This window comes from Rhinolophus ferrumequinum, chromosome 2 (assembly GCF_004115265.2).
Source record: "Rhinolophus ferrumequinum isolate MPI-CBG mRhiFer1 chromosome 2, mRhiFer1_v1.p, whole genome shotgun sequence".
In the NCBI taxonomy this organism is placed as follows: domain Eukaryota; kingdom Metazoa; phylum Chordata; class Mammalia; order Chiroptera; family Rhinolophidae; genus Rhinolophus; species Rhinolophus ferrumequinum.
The window spans coordinates 14,054,120-14,069,521 of record NC_046285.1 but is presented as its reverse complement, the minus strand read 5'-3'; positions in this window follow the sequence as shown (position 1 = coordinate 14,069,521).

Genomic DNA, 15,402 nt, shown 5'->3' with positions numbered 1-15,402 from the left:
CTATGTTGTTACAAATTATAGACTAGAATGAATGTAACAGTTCAGATCCTTAAATAAACAAACAGTAAACAAAAGTGAGAATTTTTTAAAATTAGTATCAACTTTAAAGTCAGATATATATGTGATCATGAAATGTACAAAAGCTTCTCAAAAGATAGAATACTTTGGTACATTTTAACAATACATATGGAATACTTGTACTACATTTTCACACCTGTGATTTGTAAGCCCAGTGGAAATTATAATCATTTATTTTAGAAACCCTCTTTTTGATGCATAAATTTTTGGAGGTGTTACTAAATGTGAAATGCGGAATAAATGTCTTTTACTAATGTAAAAAGACATATATTAAGAGAAGACTATGGAAATGTTAGCCAGCGTGTTTGGGAGTCCAGTAAGTAGGTAAAAAAAACATTATTCAGCAATTTATTTGCAGCTACATCTTCTGTTCATTAGCTTCATTATTCACACTAAAACTGCTATCATATTTATTTAAAGTATTTTGCAAAACGCTGGCAACTTACCAAGAAAATCAGTTTTAAAAAATGTCATCTTGAAGAAACCCTTCTGTCAGCAAGTGATAAGAGACTTGTTAATAAAATAATAATGATAATAAAATATAGCAAATATTAAATGGTGATAAACTGAACTATTGCTGATAATAAAAATACTAGACTATACTTAGTCCCATGGATATTTTGGTGATTAATAACAGATGTTCTACTAGGCAACAATTTGTTAAATAGTAAATGTTTTGAAGTTGATATAATCATATCACAGCAATAGTCATCCCTTCATTTTTTAACTTTGATAACACACAGCACTCAACAGTTGGTACTTACAGGGAAAGGTGATTAAATCAAAATCAATTAACAAAATTATTTTTAAGATTAAAATATAATTTCAGTGTGCTAAAAAGGGAGCCCTTCCTAGCCTAGAGAAGAAACCATTACAAGTATATTTTTATTGTTGTTATGAACCTTGCTAATAAAGACTAATAAAAAAATGTGATCTATCTTCTAAAATATAGACTCCATTCTTTCTGCTTCCCCTTTAATGCTGCCATTCCTAGTATTAAAGACATTTCCATTAGGAGTACTAATTTTTTATGCCCACATACATTAAGATGAGGGAAAAACTCCTTTCTTTAAATAACAAGACAAGGAAAATCTTTAATATCCCAGGGGAGTCAGAGAAGTTTACTAGAAAGCACAAGCCGTTTAATAGCCAGGAAGGGTGATCTGAAAACAGGTATTTATATTAGATTAAGAGTCTTTATTTTAAGCAATGGAGATCCCAGTTCCATTTAATAAGATTTTGAAAAATAAGCATCAAACATACACAACTAATAACCAGATGAAAAAGTTTTTCCCAGTAGGATTAAGATATACTATTGGTAATTTAAAAGTATGTTGATAGAATTTAGCAAAATATAGGTTCATAACTTTAAAATGATGCATGAAATATACTTACATCACTAACAGTTATGCTTTAGAAAAATGGCACATTTTGCTGATAATTTATCGTCAATTTGTTCTTTTTTTTTTTTATGCTATGTGATAAGGACACTGGATAATCCCATCAACATGAGAACATGGATAAATCAGAATCAAATTAGCTGTTTTCTGTTTTTTTTCCTTATTCATTTCAATGACAATGAAATGTAATTGTCATTTTTTTCAATAAAGGACTTTATTTTTTTGTGTGTAGACATACATTTTGTTATTATATCTTAGAGAGGTTCTTTTTTGGACTCTCTTAGAAGTTGTACCAGAAGTTATTCTCAATAATTTGTATAAAGATATAGCATAGAAAAATTACAATAGAATTGCAAAATCAGATGACATGTGCTCAGTAATAATTTATAGAACTAGAGGTTTTATTCTCTCTGAACCTGAGTTCTTATCTTTTGACCTCTACCTTTAGCTCAGGGCACCAACATCAAACCAAATACAAGAACGAACAAAGAAATCCTGGAAACTTCCTCTCTTCATTTTCCTAAATATCTGATCATAGTGTAGGTTAACTGGTACATGATAACACAGAGGTGCTTCTGCAGGTTAATTGGTGATTAAATACAACTATTAGAGTGTTTCTTAGTGAATTTCTGTCACTTTCAAAGTATTCTAGGCTGCATGGAATCTTGCCAAGCTTTCAAGCTTACGAAGCAACGATTCATGGTTGTTAAGAGCAAATGCCCTAGAGAGATTAATCTGTGCTATCCCAACAAGCTGACCTTTTCCCAAAGACATAGCAATTTAATTATCTACTTTGAAAAGCACAATTATAGTAAAATTCAAAACTTGATTTATAGACAGGTTTTATAGTCTCATCTATAATGCATGTAAATAAGAGTCTTTTGGGTTTCTTTTTTCCAGGACTGTTATGCATGTATTTTGTAACTAATCAGTGCTAAACAGTTCCTGTTTTACAAAACTATGACCTTATGTTTTGATTAATTGTCAGCTATTACTAAAAATAATATTTCAAATTAGGAGGGTTTTACAGTCTGTGTTCACTCTACATTTTGCATATCACTTGCACGACTGTAAATACACATGTGCTTTTATTATCTGTGAGCCTGAGGATGTTGGATCTGGGTAGGATTTCTATTTAAGCATAAGCTGATGAAAATGATGTCATCTTCTATTTTCTACTTAATGATTCTATATTTTATCTCATAGGAATATAAAGTAGAAACTCACCATAAGATGAACTTGAAATTTGGAGCTCACTATAATATGGACTTGAAATAATACAAATTATAGTCTTGGTCAACTAGTCAGTTTCAAATATTTATTGAAGATTTATCAACCTACCATCATAACCCCTCTCCAGTCAAATGAGGGATATATTTGAAATCACACACATACATGCACACATACACCCACATCCCAAAGGACAAAGACCTGGGATACCAGTGCTTTCTATTTCTTTGTTTCTGTGTAGGTGTCTTGTTTACACAACAATACTGACTACTAATTGTTAGCCATGTGCAATGTCAATGCCAAAAGGATTTTAGAAAACCCTTTTTTGTTTTATAAGATAACATTCACATTGCCCGGTAGGGATATAAAAGTGATTATTTTTTCATAACTGTAGTTGTTTATGTTAAAATGTAAATGTGAAATTTTAGGACTTTTGCTTTAATTAAGTCTACTGTAGAAATGCAGATGTGGCAGTGTAGATAAGAAAAAAGTTGGAGACTAACTGTGCTAAAGAGGCAGCAAGCCAAGTAGCTGGCTCAACTGAAACCAGATGGCAGACAGGTGCTCTCAAAATCCAAAGAATATTGCAGGAAGTAAGAAAGAATGGAGAAAATTATGCTAAATGAGTAGATAGAAAGGAAACAGCAGGTTGCAAATCATAGAGCCTGGTAGCATACTGTGTGCCTGAAATGACACTGTACAACTAAGAACTGAACCCAATACTTAATAAGGTATACCCCAGAGTCCTCTTACCACGTTAGTATTAATGACCATCAAATAGTTCTTCCTTCCATGTTTACCAAAAGACACACACACACATACACACACACACACACACACACACACACACACAGAGAGAGAGAGAGATAGAGATAGAGATAGAGAGAGAGAGAGAGAGAGAGAGAGAGAGAGAGAGAGAAATGCTTGAAACTAGATTATGTAGAAAAATGCAGAGATACAAAGATAACAAGGTCTGTTCCTATATATTCCTAGTCCCATAGAAACTTACTATTTAGCTGTAAGACATAAATGCCAAAAAACAACACATGCAGGTATATACCAAGATTGAACAATGTTACCTGGGAGATATTCTCATCTCAGAGGCATAATCATGGAGGTGGAAAAAGTTTTCACCTAGAAATTTCTGAATATTGGGAGAATATATTGAGAATCTAGAATCAATGGGAGATCCCAGGAAGAAAGATGAGATCTAAGGGTCAATTTTCTTCCAGATTTTCACTACCTGATACATCCAACAGTATCAGCTGATTGAGAGAGTTGGTGTAGTTTCAGAAAGTCCTGATTTACAATCCAGTTATGTGAGAGCCCTTCTCCATGGGCATAAACATCCCTTATGCTTTTTCCCTAGAATGTGAGGTTTGAGAATTAGAGAGAAAAATTTAAATGTGATGAAAATAGATGAAAGGATAAAATCTAAAATCAATTTAGCTTGACCTATTTCAAAAAGTTATTTATGATGTATTTTTAAATACATGTTAAATAGCCATAAAGGTGGTAATTTGTGTGTGTATATATATATATATATATATATATATATATATATATATATATATATATATATAATCTTTTAAGCATAATTAAAAAGATAAGGTGAAATCTCAATGATTCTGAATTGTTTGGAGACGGGAAAGTCAGGAATGTCCATATTCATTTTAAGAAAAATTATTTTTTGAGGAGTCTGTCTTATTATAGTTAATAGCATGGACATATAGAAAAAGAAAATGAGATACAAAGTATGAAACCAGGATATTAACTTTCTTTCCTTTCTTGTTTCTTTTCCCCTTTCTTTCTCTCTTCCTTTCTTTCTTTCCCTTCCTTCCTTCCTACCTTCCCACCTTTCCTTCCTCCTTCCTTCCTTCCTTTCTTTTACTTTCATTTCTGTATTCTAAACACTACTACAAATAAAAGTTTTTACACAGAAATTAAAAAATGGTATATTAATCACATATCTAGGAAGTATTCTGGAGGTGTTTAAGATATTAAGCACATATCTAGGAGGTGGGGCAATGAGGGTAACTGAGAAAATAAAGAAAAGGAAGTGATCCAAGAAAAATGGACGAAGATTTTCCAGAGATGAAGAAAGGAAGGTTTAGGTTAAAAGAACCTACCAAGTGCCAAGCAATAAACTTTTAATTATCCAACAGTGGACACATTGTCATAAAATTATAAAATACTAACACTAAACAGAGGGTCTGGAAAGCTTCCAGAGAATAAGAACAGCTTACCTCCAAAGTATAATAGACAAGTGATTAGCAGCAATAGATCCTAGAAGTCAGTAGAACAGTGCTGTCAAAAATTTGAAAGAAATTATTTTAAACCTATGCAAGCTGTTCATAATTTATAAAGGGAAATTAAAGATAACTTCAGCAGAACAAAGAGTGAAAAAGTTTATCTCCTTTGAATAACTTCTAAAAAAAAATTACTAAAGGATATTATCTGAAAAATGGAAAAGGAATACCAAAAGCAGAAAGCATAATATGTGAGGAGTTGTGTGGATCTAACCCTTGAAAAAAAGAAAAAAAAAAAAAATTGGAATGACAGCTATGCAGTAGATATAGAAAAGTTGAAAAGCAATTGACCTGAATTGTAGTCAAATCCTACAAAGGGCTCAGACAAGTATGTCTTCAGGAATTAAATTTTTTAAAACTAACTTGATGATTAAGAAAATGGAATATCTTAGCAATATGATGAAAAAATCATAATAAATTTTTGTTAATAAAAAAGAAAAAAACTTTTACAACTCCAGAAAATCATCCCCACAAGCAGGTTTAGACTAAATATGAAGCAAATTAAACTGGCATTGAAATTGGGTATAATTAACCTTTCTGAGCTATCCCTTATTTTGGTGCTTTAGCAGTAAACATGATAGAATTTTGAAGACATCAAGAAACCGAGGCCAGTCAAGTAGGCCAATGTTTCTTCATAAAGCAATGATATACAGGCCAGAACAGGCTAGCTCATGCCATTGTAATAAATCCTGGCATCTCATGATTTTTAACACAAGGAAAGTTTATTTTTGGATTTATCACAGATGAATGCCGATCACGTTGACCTCTGTGTGCTTTCTTGCAAATAGTAACCCAGAGCAAACCACACTCCTTTCATTGTGTGGTTCTGCAGTTTTGTAGTTCTTGATTTTCAGATAATTGACAGGGTAATAGACTGTGCAGGAGGACATTTTAGGGCACTGTCCTAGAAGTCATTTCTATCCTCCACTCAGTTCCATGGCAACCAAACTAGAGGAGCTCATCAATATAAGAGCACATGATAGTTTCAGTCACAAATGCCAATCAACATTATAATTTTATCTGTTTTGTTTGACACCTTGTCATCTAAGGAGAAATTACAAAATGGCATAACTCACTTGGTCTTAAAGGGACACCAAAGAGTTTGCCCCCAGTTTGTCACAAAGCTCTGCATGATCAACAGGGAATTGTTAAAATGCAGAAATTATTCCATCCTTTTATTACTCCATTGAGCATCAATCATGAGACATGATCGTACGTAATCAGAGCTCTATGGCCTCATCTGAGACTGTGTCACAGTGCAAATCCTTCTCTATTCTTCAACAGAAAATTAAAAAAAAAAACATAAGCATAATATTTGGATAAAACAAGATGTTTTGCATGAATTCTACATACAGTTGCTCCTTGGACAGCACAAGTTTGAACCACGTGGGTCCACCGCTATGTGGATTTTTTTTTTCAGTAAACATATAGTTGGTTAAATCTGACTACATCGAGAGATGGGAATGAGGATAAGGAAAAAATACTTTTATGTGTTCTTAATCCTCTCTTTATTGCTTGATTTTTCTTTTACCATGGGAATGGCTTATTTTACATATATTACTTTTATGGCAAAAATGTAACCATTTTGCAATTATTATAATATTTAAAAAGTATGGTGCACCACCCTAGACACACTGTCATGATATGCATTCAAACTTGGCCATGAAATGACAGCGCTCTAGATTCACACGTAATATTAAAAGCAGCTTGTCTAAACTTCTATCAGATTCATGAATCATTTCTACAAATATGTTTTTTAGCACTGTTATAATGCCTCTGCTAAAAAGAATCTCAATATATTTTTAAGTATGGCATCTCATCTCAGGATAGCTCTAATCATGAGTAGGTTTTTCTCTATTTTACTATCAAAAACTACCTCATTTCAACCTTTCCCATTTATTTTTGAATTAATTACTGACAAAATAGTAATATTTGAATTAGATGCAATTAAATATTAGAAATTCAATTTATACAAATATTTTTTGGATCAAAAGTGGCAATAAAATACATTTATACAAATTATACCAGTTTGTTAATAATTCACTAAATCCCATTTAACCACTATAAATGAGCACCAAGGGATGCATCCGGTTTGTCATCTGGTAGAATCACTCTTCTCTGTTAACAATAATTGGCCTTATTATTAAAGTGTACTATGATCCGTGAAGAAGTGCCTGAAGCTTATTTTAATTCAATAGAAAATTACTTCTGTTACTACTTAAGGACATACAAAACTATAAAAAAGGACTAATTTAAATCTCCATACTGTTGAGAATACATGATTGTTTATGGGAGATTTATGCTTCTGAGTATGTTTTTTTTATGCTCTTTCTGCAGTAGTATTAGTCTTGGATTTTCTGTTATTACAAATTCATAATCATTCTTATTTCCTTGAAAAAGAAAGTTTTTGTTGCTTTCTATTTGACTGCTTTAATTCCATAGACAACTGAGTATGTCAGGGACATATTTATCCTAAGAATGCATGTTTACAGATCATAATATACCTGTTATAATATATCCATTATAATATATTTGTAAACAGAAATCCAAACTTAGAATAAGCTGTAAAATGATAGTTCACCAAAACTCCTTTTTATTCAAACATTTTAAATTTCTTCCAAGGTGAAAGAGAATAAATAAATTCAAAAGTTTATGACGTGGTCTTTTGCCTCAGTAGTTATCAGAGACTGTGCTTAAACTTGACACTGGGTACCATGGAGCCAGAACAGCAAGGCCATTCTTGATTGCATCTTCTGCCACCTGAGGAAGTTATTCTGAGGTCTCAGACAAAGGCTTGCTGTTTACTAGTTCCTGTGGGCCAGTCAGCTGAAGCCTCTAGTCTCTTATCTTTCAAAAGCAGCTGGACAGAGCACACACACACACAAACACACACACACACACGTTTATGACATAAACAATTTATCATTAAAATTTTATTTCTTGGTTATCAAACTCCAACCCCTTAAAAAATCTCCTTAAAATCGTCAACATGAAATGTTCTTATAGGCAAGAAATACCATAAAGAATAAGAAATTTTTCTGTTTTTCAAAAATAAACCAAGGGGGTTCTGGAAAGACGGTAGCTGTGGAAAGGTAGTTTTGAAATGGCTCCAATGTCTCTGTAACAATGGACAGGTGGACAACATCTATAATAGAATTAGATATAAGTTATTCTCACTAATGAAAAGAATAAAAACAAGCAAGCCAGGATCCAACCCACACGGTCTCACTCCAAAGCCCAAGCTGTTACTAACAATGCTTGTGCCACAAAATATACGTGCAGCTACCATTCCAGTATTTTCATCTTCTTCGGCTTGTTGATTACTGCTGAGTAAAGATGATGCTATGTTTTCAGAACAGAAAAGCAAGATCACTTTCCTAGACACAAAGAAAACTAAGCTTTTCAAAGGCAGCTTTCCCCTAGCAATGTCACTTATTTATGCTCGTTTTTGCTGTTCTCTCTCCTTTCCAACAGTGAGTACTGGAGTCTGATCCATGATCCCCTAGAAGGAAATGCTGAGGCAGACACCATTATATAATATCATCAAAAAGTATTCTCTCAGGGCGGCCAGATGGCTCAGTTGGTTAGAGCCCAAGCTCTTAACAACAAGGTTGCTGGTTCAATTCCGCATGGGATGGTGGGCTGTGCCCCCTGCAACTAAGATTGAAAATGGTGACTGGACTTGGAGCTGAGTTGCACCCTCCACAACTAGATTAAAGGACAACGCCTTGACTTGGAGCTGATGGGCCCTGGAAAAACACACTGTTCCTCAATTAAAAAAAAAAAAAGCATTGGGTTAATTAAAAAAAAAAGAAAAGAAAGATTCTCTCACTACAGCTCCATAGTGACAAGGAAAAGATTGGTTGAAAATGACAGAATCCAACAATTTTGAGTGTAAATTCTATATTTTGCTATGCAGATAATTTGAACATAATTATATGCAAAATGCTTTAAAGGATATACTGTAAAATTCTGGTATAAAACTTTGGTAATCTTTTATTAGAGAAATGATGGAAGACTTTGATATGGATAAAAGAATCTGCCTCCATTTTTTCCTCCTTCCAGGAACTGTTTATTCTACTTTGTTTGCTCCAAACCTTCCATTCCTTGGTTGGCAATTCTTTGTTTCAATTCTCATGATTAGTTCTCAGTCTTCATTTCATGACCTTAAATCTCACGAATTGTGGCCTCCTATAAGGTGTACAAAATATCTGCATGCCTTGCTATTGCAAGAAAGGCTTTCTCTTTTTTATATCTGAGCCATTCTTGTGCATGTGTATCCTGACAACAATCTGCCTCTCTTTCCCCCCAGGATTGATGGTATTTTACTGTTGTCTTTAGCAGAAAAAGCCACTTACACTTTGGGGCCTAAACTGAACATAGAATCTCTCTTGAGGTAGCTCCGTGTTACCCCATTAAACATCCGCCTAGCAACAGTACTTAGGAGCATTATTTTCCAATTTATTCACTCACAGAGTCATTAAGGCAAATGAAAACATCGACGTGGCTTTTCAGTACATCGTTCTTTCTCATCACACATGAAGGGGCTGGATATAGAATGTCCTCAGAGACTTGGGTAGTGTACAGGACATCAAAACTTGGAGTCAAGGAGCATGAAACTGGGAGAGCCAAATGCCAAAGCAGCATGCCAAAGGTACCAGATTGGAAGCAGGTAGACAATCAGCTTTCAAATCAATCGCGAAAACCTGGAGAGGCAAAACAATGGTTCTTGGTTTGAAAACAAGCAACATAAATACCATGAGGACTTACTGATGGGGACTTTCCAAGCAGACAGTAGTGAAGTGAGGATCTCCAAGCAGAATCTAGACAAAGCAGTGCACAGCTGTGGGGACTCGTTATCAAATTCAAACATATTTGGGCCCGGGAGATCTAGAAGTGTTTATGGGTGAGCAACAGAACAGATATTGTTTTAGCTTTTTGTTCCCTTTGACTTCTTAAGCAAGGAGACTGTTTTAGTAGGAAGATATCAGGATGAGACCTATGCTTTGAGAGTTTAAGTTCTGATCTGGCAAGCCAGTTGGAAAGTACCTTTCTGTAACTAGTAAAGTCAATATTAAAATATAATGATTTAGCTGTTTCTCTCTTATAAATTACTCTTGTTAAATGTAAGATATGTGAGTAACTTTGCAGATGTTTGTGCTTCATTTCTGAAAATAAATTTGAGCAGTAGTAACTGGAAGAATTTGTACATCTTCAAAAATATCTTGATAATTTTCAAATATGTTAACATCTTGTGAAAAGAAGGATTTGGATATTATTGTACCTATATAAACACATCATGGGACACAATAATTACTTTTATATGGCACAAAGAGTTTGTCTATATCTTGGATTCCATGTTAACAGTCAAAACTTTCAGTCCTTCTACGAGTCTCACAGATTTTTTTAAATGTGTTTCTATTTTTAAATACATCTCAGTTATGAAACTTTTATCTTTGGATACTGAAATTTGGCCTCCTAGAATCAAGTAAAAAGGGAGATTTTGAATGAAAGATATTGAAAAAATAATTTATAAAACATGTTTCTTTTGACCTAAGAAGTAGGAAAATAAATAAATAAATAAATAAATAAATAAGTAAATAAAAGCCACTATAAACATGTTCTGTAAGTCTACATATTCAAGAATAAGAATTTATTTTAATTTAAATTCATGTTACCATTTTATTTTAGTTTATTTCTGCAATAGGAGAAAATATTTCTAGTTAGGTCTGAATTATCATTCAAAGGCTTTTTCTGCTCACTAAATTCTCATTTTGTCACCACTATAATGTCCTCCCATCTTGCTTCATACAAGAACATAGAAAGCTACTGAGTCTACCAGATGGGACTCCTGTAACGGTCTGTTGAAGAATGGGCGCCAGTCCTTTCCCTCTAGGATCTGAGCAATCTACTGCTCTAGGAGGCCCACATTCTGACAGACAAGGAAGTGAGAGGCCAAGATATGAATTATATATCAAGTGAAAATTGCATACCTGGCAAGATGGCACTAAAAATGCCTGCTGAGCTATTGAGTTAGCTGTTGGAAAATAGTAATGTTGTTGGAAACATGAGTGCTTGACTTTAAATTGTAGCTATCTGTACTGCATTCAGCAGGAAAAAAGGCAGCACTGGTATCACTCCCTTAGCTAGTTCCCCCCACCTCCCCTCCAGCATAAGAACAAGGTGTAAAGAGAAAATACAGAGCAACATTACAGATTGTAAAGAGAGGTTTGCAGGTGTACCAGGTAATAAAGCCACCAGAAGACAGAAAACTACTAGGAAATATTTTTGTACTATTGAAGACAAAATAATGCTTGAGGGGACACATGCTGATAAAATAACAGTGGATTATGATTATTCCAACATAATCATGGTAGTTAATCTCTCCCAAGGAACAATATTCATTCTCTATTACTTAGGAAAGAATATTTCTCCTTCTTGTGAAAGAAGTATATGTGATGTTGAAAAATAATATTTGATCCATAAATTTGATATTTGTGGTCATTTTTTATAAATTTGAAATAATTGTTTGAAGTCAGCATGAATATTATTTCATGTAAAATAGACTAAGTATCTCCTCCAAACAGAGCCCATTTGCTCCGTTTCTATCTACACAGATTTTTGTCACTGTATCCTACAATAGTAAACGTATTTAATTGCTGAGATTTATGGATTGTTTCCAGATAATAACAGATAGCTGTACAGTTCCTAATTTTAGTTCATAGCTAGTGATGATTCAGACAGTTGAGTAATTCAACTAAAGCAAAATTACACTTACTGTCAGATAGAGAGTGGGTATAGTAGAAAGTATTCAGACGTTGAAAGAAGTTAGTAATACGTATGTTCAAATCTTTGCTCAACCATTACTTGATGACAAATTATTTTATACAAGGCTTAATTTCCTCATTCATAAATTTAGGATTTTTAAAAAGAGATTTGTAAGAACTGAAATAATAAATTTTAGGTTCCTAGTACACAGCAGCTGTTCAATAAATACTACACAGTATTCTTATTTTACAGTTTCGGTATGAAAGTAGGAGTATGGTGAAAGAGTGTATCAGTTTGCTGCTATGACATTACCACAAATTTAGCAGCTTAAACAACACAAATATTTTATTCTTTATTTTCTAGTTCTGAATATCAGAAGTTCAACCCAGATCTCCTAGGGCTAGGGTCACAGTATCTGCAGGGTGTATGTCTTTCTTCAGGCTGTAGGGGCAAATCCATTTTCTTGCCTTTTCTGGCTTCTCATGACTGCCCACATTCCTTAGCTCACAGTCCTGTCCCTCCCTCTTCAAAGCCAGCAATGTCAGCCAAGTCCTGTTTATGCTGCTACCGTGTTTCCCTGAAAATAAGACCTAGCCGGACAATGAGCTCCATTGCATCTTTTGGAGCAAAAATTAATATAAGTCTTATAGTAAAATAAGACTGGGTCTATAATATAATATAATGTAATACAATATAATATAATATAATGTAATGTAATGTAATGTAATATAATATAATATAATATAGTATAATATAATATAATATATATAAGACTGGGTCTTATATTAATTTTTCCTCCAAAAGATGCATTAGAGCTGATTGTCTGGCTAGGTCTTATTTTCAGCGAAACAGGGTATCTGCTTATGTTGCCTTACAGCTGCCAAACCATCTGTTCCCCCACGCCGACCCCAAAAAAACACAAGGAAGTATCTCAAAAAACTGAGACCGGATGGAACAGTATCGGTAAAGCTTCCTTCAGGGAGTGTCCCAGAAAGCTGGGAACCCATGGAACGATATCGGTCATCCTCCCTTATCTGATGGTTTCAGTACAGTGACTCCATCCCCTGGGGCTGTGCGTGTGTGCGAAGGCACAGTACATGTTGGAAAACAATGGGGACTTCCGGGAAGAACAGCCAGTCGGGCACATAATTTATGGACCTTGGAAAAAACAAGTTGTACTTTCTTGTATGATTGCTAATAAAAGCTATGCGTTGGCCCCATTCAGGGCTCAGTCCTTGAGACTTGAGTCCCTTGGCCCCGCTTGCAATCTATTCTTGGCTACTGTCTTTCTTAACTCTGCGCCGCCCTTCTTGAATCCCACAGCTCTTGTCGTGCTGGACGCAACGTGCTAATTTCTATCTCCCATTCCCACTTTTAAGGATCCTTGTGATTATATTGTGCCCACCCAAATAATCCAGGATAATCTCTCTATTTAAAGTCAGTTTACTAGCAATATTCATTTCTGCTGCAACCTAATTGCCCTTTACCATATAAACTGACATAGGCACAGCTTCCAAGGATTAGGATGTGGACATCTCCGGAGGTCATTATCCTGCCTACCACAGATAGCTATAGATATAAGCAATGCCTAGATTGTGCAAATCAGAGTCAGATATGGGATTCCAATAGTCATGCTGATTGTTTATGTTGTCTGAATTATTGTTGAGAAAAACAATTTGGTCTAGTTGTGGCCTGAAGCCTTACAAAATTAAATTTCTGCTTTCTCTTTTTATGAATGAATCATAATTTCACTTCCTAGTGATGCTCCTGTATTTAAAGTCCATCAATAATAAGACTATTATAAACATATATACACACTTAAAATATCTGTCTGTTCTTAGTGTATATCAATATGAATTTCATTTGGGGGCTTTCACCAGACCAAAAAAAGGAGAGGAATAGAGTTTTTCCTTTTTCTTTTTATTTTAACCTAAACTTAAGCAAGCCTCAGGGAAAAAAATAAAGTTATTTGCTATATGTACTTATGACACATAACAAAAAGGATAAAGTGAAACTCAGTCACTCTTCTAAGCCGATTTAGAAACTTACATTTTAGTTGTTCTTTAGAACTCATAAGAATATCCTTTTAATATTTAAAATAGTGCTCTTTAACATTGATATAATTCATAAATATATGATAACTGATAACAAGAAATAAGATTTGTCACGGATTTTGAAAACTAAGTTGCTTAAAGTATTTTATGGAAGCATTCAGATACAGCTGGGAAATACCCTTGTAAGAAACGTCTGTCTTCAGGCAAACGACAAGCCACAGTTCTTATTCTATGCTCATTGCAAATAATAGCTTTAAGCCGGCCTAGTTTTTTTGCAGCTAACTGGCCCTGATTAAAAAAAAAAAGAAGAAAGAAAAAACGTCTTTCAGGTTACTTCACCAGATGCCTAAACTCAACAACACTAACACATAAATTTATCAAAATCCAGTAACCAAATCTTTGCAGTCTAAAAAACGTCATCAAAGAAAACTACTACCATTTGGGGACCTGACTACTGAGAAATTTTAAAAAGTCCCTCAAATTTATTTGAATTTCTCACTAACCATTAAAAACTGATAACTTTGGGTGAATTAGGTTTGGGAATTTTGTCATTCTTCTCTTTGGATTAATGTCATTTAGTGAGACAAATAAGTAGGGTGGTACAGTAGCTTCCTCAGTTGCGAGTTAAGCAACAGCTCTAAGATTCTTGCCGAATCTTTTGGGGAAAGGTTTGATGTTTTTAGCTTCGTATTTCTCAAAAGTACATGGGCATAGAAGTCACCGTGGGAGCTTGTTGAAATGCAGATTTTGATTCAGTAGGTCTAAGATGATACCTGGGATTCTGCATTTATGATAAGCTTCCTGGGGGAAGTTACAGAAGGTCTGCCAGCAATGCTTCATACCCCAAATCCACTTCTATACGGATTTCTATACTTCTCTTTCCATTAAACGTCCTTCATGCTTTTTGTTTTTCCCAGCTCTCTCCACAGTTTCAACAGTATTACAAGACATGCTCAATTTTGCTGGTAGATTTTATAACATAGAGCATGGTGTATAGTTCAAATATTTGGGATCACAACCCAAATGTTTACCAAATATTTGTTATGTTTAACATGAAGAAAACATGGCTGATTTCTACCCTTTTAAAGAGATACTTTGTTTTTGTTATTTTTATCATTTTTAATTTGCTTTCGAAGCATTCCCAGCTTCAATTTGTAAACTATGTGTTTTTATCTTTTACTGTGTTAATCATTGAAAGCTAAATATATTCGTTTTTTCCATACTTTCCCAGCTTTATTGAAATATAATTGAAACATAAATGTTTAAGATTAAAGTGTGCAATATAATGATTTGGTGCATATATTAATATCTATTGCTAAAGGATTACCATAATGCGGTTCGTTCACGTCTCCATAACCTCACAGGACTACCATTTTGTGTGTGTGTGAGATAAAAACATTTAAGATCTATTCTGTTGGTGACTTTCAAGTATGTAATACAGTATTGTTAGCTAAAATCACTATATTGTACATTAAATCCCCAGAACTTGTTAATCTTATAACTGGAAGTTATACTAACCTTTGAGCAACCATCTCCTCATTTCCCCCATTCCTCAGCTCCTGG